Consider the following 6,182-nt stretch of genomic DNA (forward strand, 5'->3'; position numbering starts at 1 on the left):
CTTTGGATCGTCGACAAGAACCATGTCTTTTGAGCCACTTACTAAAGCTGCCGAAACTTCTAGTTTCTGCTTTTGTTGTACACTTTGTGGTGTTTTTGAATGGCTGGTTCTTGGTGTTGTCTCACTTTCAAAGCCTGTAACATCTAAACCAACACCAGCAGTAGCATTTGCTTGCACAACTGTTGGAGTTAAATTTTGCTCATGATCAACAGCTGCTACTGATGGTGTAGCATTTGGAGTTGTAGCATTTGACAAAAAAGTTGTAGAACTATTAACGTCCAGCTTGGTACAGATGTCCTTCAACTTCTTATTATCTCCAGCTTCCTTTTTCTTCTCCACACCTACCCCCTCAATATTTTTCCCATCTTCAACTTGCCCTGAAGTATCAGTCAAGTCACCACCAACAGCAATAGCTTCAGGTAATTCAGTAAGCTCAGTTTCAAAATCTGAACCTTTAGGAAGTCCAGCTAAAATTCTACCACCCACAGCTTCGTAAATCGTATCCAGAGCTCTACTAGCAGGAATATCACATGGAAAATTAGCTTGAGGCTTCTTAAAAGCTGAGGCATCTCCTGCATCTGCCACACGATGACTAGACAACATAGCGTTGTCTGCATTCATGGCTTTGGAAACACTGCTAGATGCATTTCGTCCAGCATCTGTTTTCTGTTGTTTCTATGAGTCCACCTGCTTTGTAGGTGATTTTCTAGATGTTACCATATTCCAGCTTTCTGGCACCCTAGGATCAGAACCTGTTCGATCAACAGAAGGAGTCGAAGGAACAATAGTTTTCCAAACACCAGCATGTGAATGCAAAACTCCAGCTGATTGCAATGTAACTCCACCAGTATTTCCAACCCTCAAATGAGCCGCTTGAACAGGAACAGTAGTCTGCTCGTCCACCAAATTTTGAGGCTGCCTAAAATCCTCGATCACTACCTTAATACCTGCAGCCAGTGTATCATCACCAATTGCATTCACAGCGCTAGTAGATGCTGCTTGTGTAAACTGTATGGCGTTACCAGCAGAACCTCGAATAGCCTACTCAAACTCAGTTGTTCCTCGATCTCCCTCTGCCATACCATCCTCTAAATTACCTTCAAAACCTTGCCCATCAACATGCACATCAGAAGCATTCTTCACAGCTGCAAGTTTAGAACCTGCTGTTTTTTCTTCAGTAATCATACCATTTGTTTCATCCATATGCCCCTTGTCTGTTTGGTTTCCTTTATCACCTTGCAAAACCTGCTGCTCAACTACATTAACATTTGTTGTCTCCCCTGCTATTTGTACTACTCTTTTTGCAATAAGAAAATCCCTGGCATCACCTTTTAATTTGTCCAGATTGCCCAGCCCTTCAACGTCTTTCACTGGAGCAGCAATTTCCTTATTTTTCTCGATCCTCCAACGACAAGATCTTTCATCGTGGCCTTGATGTTTACAACAAGTACAAAATTTTGGAAAATTATCATACACGATCTCCTGAAAATGTTCAACAGTTTTCCCTGAATTTTTATCAACAATGTGAATCCTAACACGCTTAGGATGTTTCCAGTAGGTTTAGCAACACCTTCACCCTTGTCGTACTTGGTCGTGTTCTATCTTGTGTCGCTTTGTCCACTGCTAAAGGCTTCCCCACAGCTGAAGCTATGGACATTAAGGATTTCTTTGCAAAGAAATTTACAGGCAGATCTGGCATAGAAATCCAAACAACTGCTCTAGAGGTTTCTTCACGTGGATTAAATCCCATCGTCCATGGGAATGACCTAAAGAAGAATTCATCTCCCTTTGCCTTAACAAAACCAGTAGTTTTTGATAACACCTAAACAAAATCATCAAAGAGAACAAACCTTACCAGTATGTGTCGATATTCAAGCTGTCCAACATTACAATACCCTTTGACGTCAAATTATTTTGGTATAAGTTGTCGCAACTCATGGATATCTAGCTTCCCATATGAGAACTTAAGAATAACTGCTTGATGCAGTCCCTCCTCAATTGTAAATGCATTAACATCTTCAGTTGTGAATTCAATAGTAGGTTCACCATGCTGAAACGTGAGTGGACATAACTTCACCTTTGACAAATTTGCGGCAGATTGTTGTCCTTGTAATTGCGATGCATATGACTGTTTTGTATTGTGAATTGGATGAGTTTCTCTACTGATTTGGGTGGACTCTCCCACAGCTTGGAGCTGGGGAGAGACAGCAGCATCCATGGCTTCTCAAAACATCACATAACTGCCGCAAAGAACATCTAAAAAGCCGAAATCTGAAAAATATTTGTCGGTGCTACAGTAGTCGCGAAATTGTATTTAAGATCTGGAAAAATTGGCTATGACTTTGAGGATGAAACCAATTGGAATTGTGCGCAAAGAGTAGATGTATGTTTTGACACCAACTTTGTGAAGTTCCACCATCGGACGCCGGAGTTATGGCCCGGTGAATAGTGATAGAGTTACTATTCAAGGCCTTCCTAGAGAGAAGGAGGAGAATTCCCCCAGATTCAAGCTCTGCTGTATTAGGTTAGAATATGCTTTTTAGATGCTTTTTGGGGTACACTCTATACAAAGGGAAACATTCCCTCACTCTCTCTCACACACACAATCATTGACAATCATTAGCATTATTCTCTGCAAAAAGTTCCCTTTCCAGATTTTAGAAAACCTTAGAAAGATTTCCAAAAACCTTCCTCTTTTGGTTCACAAGCTAGAAAATGGATTGAAATAGAGTGTTTTCTAGGGTTATTTACTTGGGATTTCTGGTTTCAAGTGGTTGGTTTTTTTTGGTTTGAAGCTCTGAGATTCATTCGGTTGCTGGGCTATTTGATTTCTGCTGCTGCTCCTTTCTTCTTTCGTGTTTTTCAACCAGTACTTTCCTATCTTAGTACTTGCTGGTTCTTGTTGCTGTTTGTTCAAGGTATTGAACTTAACTTTTCTTCATGTAATGAGTTTGTTAAAATTATATGGGATCAAAAGCTGCAAGTTACCTGTGATGAATGGTTGTTCTTTTCATGTTAGTTTCTGACTGCATTGATGTGTATCCCAGTAATTTGTTATTATGTAAGCTTAAAACTTAAAGTAATTTGGTATGAATAAGTTGAGTTAACACATGGATGTTTAGCAGTCCTCATTCTAAAAAATAACCTTGTTTGAAGATGCTCTCTAGCTAAATACTCTGTTAGGATAATGCTGATTCTGGATTCTTGTTCATTAGAGTCATGTCTTCCCCTTTTTTATTCTATTTAAATGCATGACTTGCTGTTTACTTGATGTTATCTGAGTTTGGTTTGCTAACTATGAGATGTAATCTGTGAGTTTGGCCACTAGTTGGCCAAATCAGCAGGTTAAAGAGCTAAGAATTGAAAGTTTGTTGTTGGTAGCAGCTGTGTTTGAATCATTCCTGCTTTTGTTTTCTTTCTGATTGATGTTTATTTTGAGGTCATTTGGGCTTTATTTGCAAACTACTAGCCAATACCTATATATTTGAGTCGCTAGTTGACCAAATCAGTATGTTCCAAGGCTAAGAATCTAAAATTTCTACTGTTTAAACCTGCTGAAATCTAGTTTGTTTATATGAGAGGCCCAACTTTGGTGGATAAACAATATCCAAAAGAGGCAGGTTCCACTGGTTCATCAATGATACTAGAGTTATAGCAGATTAGTGGTTAGAGTAGTATTCTATGTACTTAATAGGATATCATGTAATATTTATAGATTTTTCTTAGAAAATTTGATTATATATGAAGTGCTGTAATGAGTAAGACTTTCATTTTGTATGAATTATCGATAAGAGTATTCATAATTGTGGTGGTACAATGGGCTGGGGTTGAGAGCCCCAATCCGTAAGGGTAAAAAAGGGCTATCCTTGGATCAACTGCGACAGAACTTGTGGCCCAATTGAATATTGGCCCACGAAAGGAATCTGGACCTAGGCCTTGGGGCCTGGGGCCTGGGTCCTAAGCCCAAATTCAGGCTTTTCTTTTCCTTATAAGTCATGGTATAAATGTAATACTTCTTTTATCTTGAAAATCATGTGTAGTATAATTAATATTCAAATTTGAGTTGTGTTTTGATTATGATTTTTCTCTATTTAAAAGTGAGTTCACTTGCAGCTTTTGATTTATGCATATGCTATGGCTAAGAATGCAAATGTGGATAGGCCCAGCCGATATAAATTCACAAATGGACCCGCCTGAAGCCCAATGTGGGCAAACACTAGTTAAAGTCAGTCCTGGAATACCCGTTCTGTCGGGCCCAAATTTGGAGCCCAAATCCAGCTTTTCAAAGCTGAGTATTTCTGGAATTAATCCAATGTTGAACGTCCTGGACCAAAACAACTGTTCAATAATAATTCTAAGCCCAACCTTCCCATTTTTTTAGTTAAAAGATTTCTTAGTTTGAACTTCAAAATTAGTATCTTTAGTCTTAATTAAATAAAAATGCAAAACCCCTTTTAGTTAAAATAGTTTGAGGCGTGCCATTTTTCATTAAATAACCTATGACCCTCATATGAATATTAACCTAGTATTGAAATAATCTTAAATAATCGTAGTTTGCTTTAGGCTCGATTTAGATTAGTATTGCGATTATGTATATGTTCGCGTAACATAATTGCAATTTTAATTCTAAAAAAATAAATCGAGGTATGCGTTCGCGCAACTTTAACCAAACTTCCTTAATAATTAACAAAGCGTTATTAATTGTGGACACGTTCACGTGACATGATTTTTGACGCGCCAAAAGAAAAGAGTATACGTATGCGTAACTCAATTCTTTAATTACGAATAAATTAAGTGATTAAAAGCGCTTAAAAGATAAATAAATATAGGTCCTAAAATAAGTAATTAGACTATTTAAGCCAAGTAATAATCACTAAGCGACCGTGCTAGAACCACGGAACGCGAGAATGCCTAACACCTTCTCCCGGGTTAATAGAATTCCTTATTTAGAATTTCTGGTTCACAGACTTTTAAATAAAGTCGAAAACTTCCTCGATTTGGGATTTAAAATAAACCGGTGACTTGGGACACCATTTAAATTATTCCAAGTGGCGACTCTATTTAAACAAATAAAATAATCTCATTTCGAATAATGTCACTTTAATTGAATAAACTCCCTTATATACCCCTCGAGTGTAAAAAGGAGGTGTGACAGCCTTCATCAAGGACGAGGTAACTAAACTCTTTAAAATGGTTAGCAAACGTAGTAGTAGTCCCTAAAAAGGGGAACAAACTAAGAATGTTTGTGGATTATAAAGAGTTAAATAAGGCATGCCCCAAAGATTCTTTCCTTTTGCCTAACATCGATCGCATGATCGATGCCATAGCCGGCCACGAGATCCTCAGTTTTCTCGTTGCCTGCTCCGGGATGAACCCGGATGATCAAGAAAAGACCTCTTTCATCACTAAGTATGGCACATAATGCTATAACGTAATGCCATTTGGATTAAAAAATGCAAATGCCACTTACCAACGACTAGTCAACCGAATGTTCGAAGAGCAAATAGGAAAATCCATGGAAGTTTACATTGACGATATGTTAGTTAAGTCCTTGGGAGCAGAGGACCATTTAAAGCATGTGTAGGAAACCTTCAATTAATTAAAGAAGTACAACGTGAAGCTGAATCCATAAAAGTGCGCATTCGGAGTTGGATAAGGTATATTCCTCGGGTTCATGGTGTCCAACTGAAAAATTTAAGATCAACCTCGACAAGATCAAAGCTATCGAGGATATTACGGTAGTGGATAATGCCAAGGCCGTACAAAGGCTAACCGGACGCATTGCAACACTGGGGCGATTTATCTCGAGGTCTTCCGATAAAAGCCATCGATTTTTCTCGTTGTTGAAGAAGAAAAATAACTTCACATGGACCTCAAAATGCCAACGTGCTTTAGAAAAACTTAAGAGATATTTATTGAGCCCGCCATTGCTTCACATGCCAAGGGTAGACGAATGACTATACTTGTACCTAGCAGTATCGGAAATAGCAGAAAGTCAAGTCCTAGTTCGGGAAGAACAAGGTAAGCGATTTTCAATATATTATGTTAGTAGGACCTTAAGTGAGGCCGAAACTAGATATCCTCACCTAGAAAAATTGGCACTCGCTTTGCTAAGTGCCTCTAGAAAACTGAAACCATATTTTTAGTGCCATCCTATATGTGTTGTGACAAACTACCCTTTA

The sequence above is a fragment of the Nicotiana sylvestris genome, chromosome 12, assembly GCF_000393655.2.
Source record: "Nicotiana sylvestris chromosome 12, ASM39365v2, whole genome shotgun sequence".
Classification (NCBI taxonomy): Eukaryota; Viridiplantae; Streptophyta; class Magnoliopsida; order Solanales; family Solanaceae; genus Nicotiana; species Nicotiana sylvestris.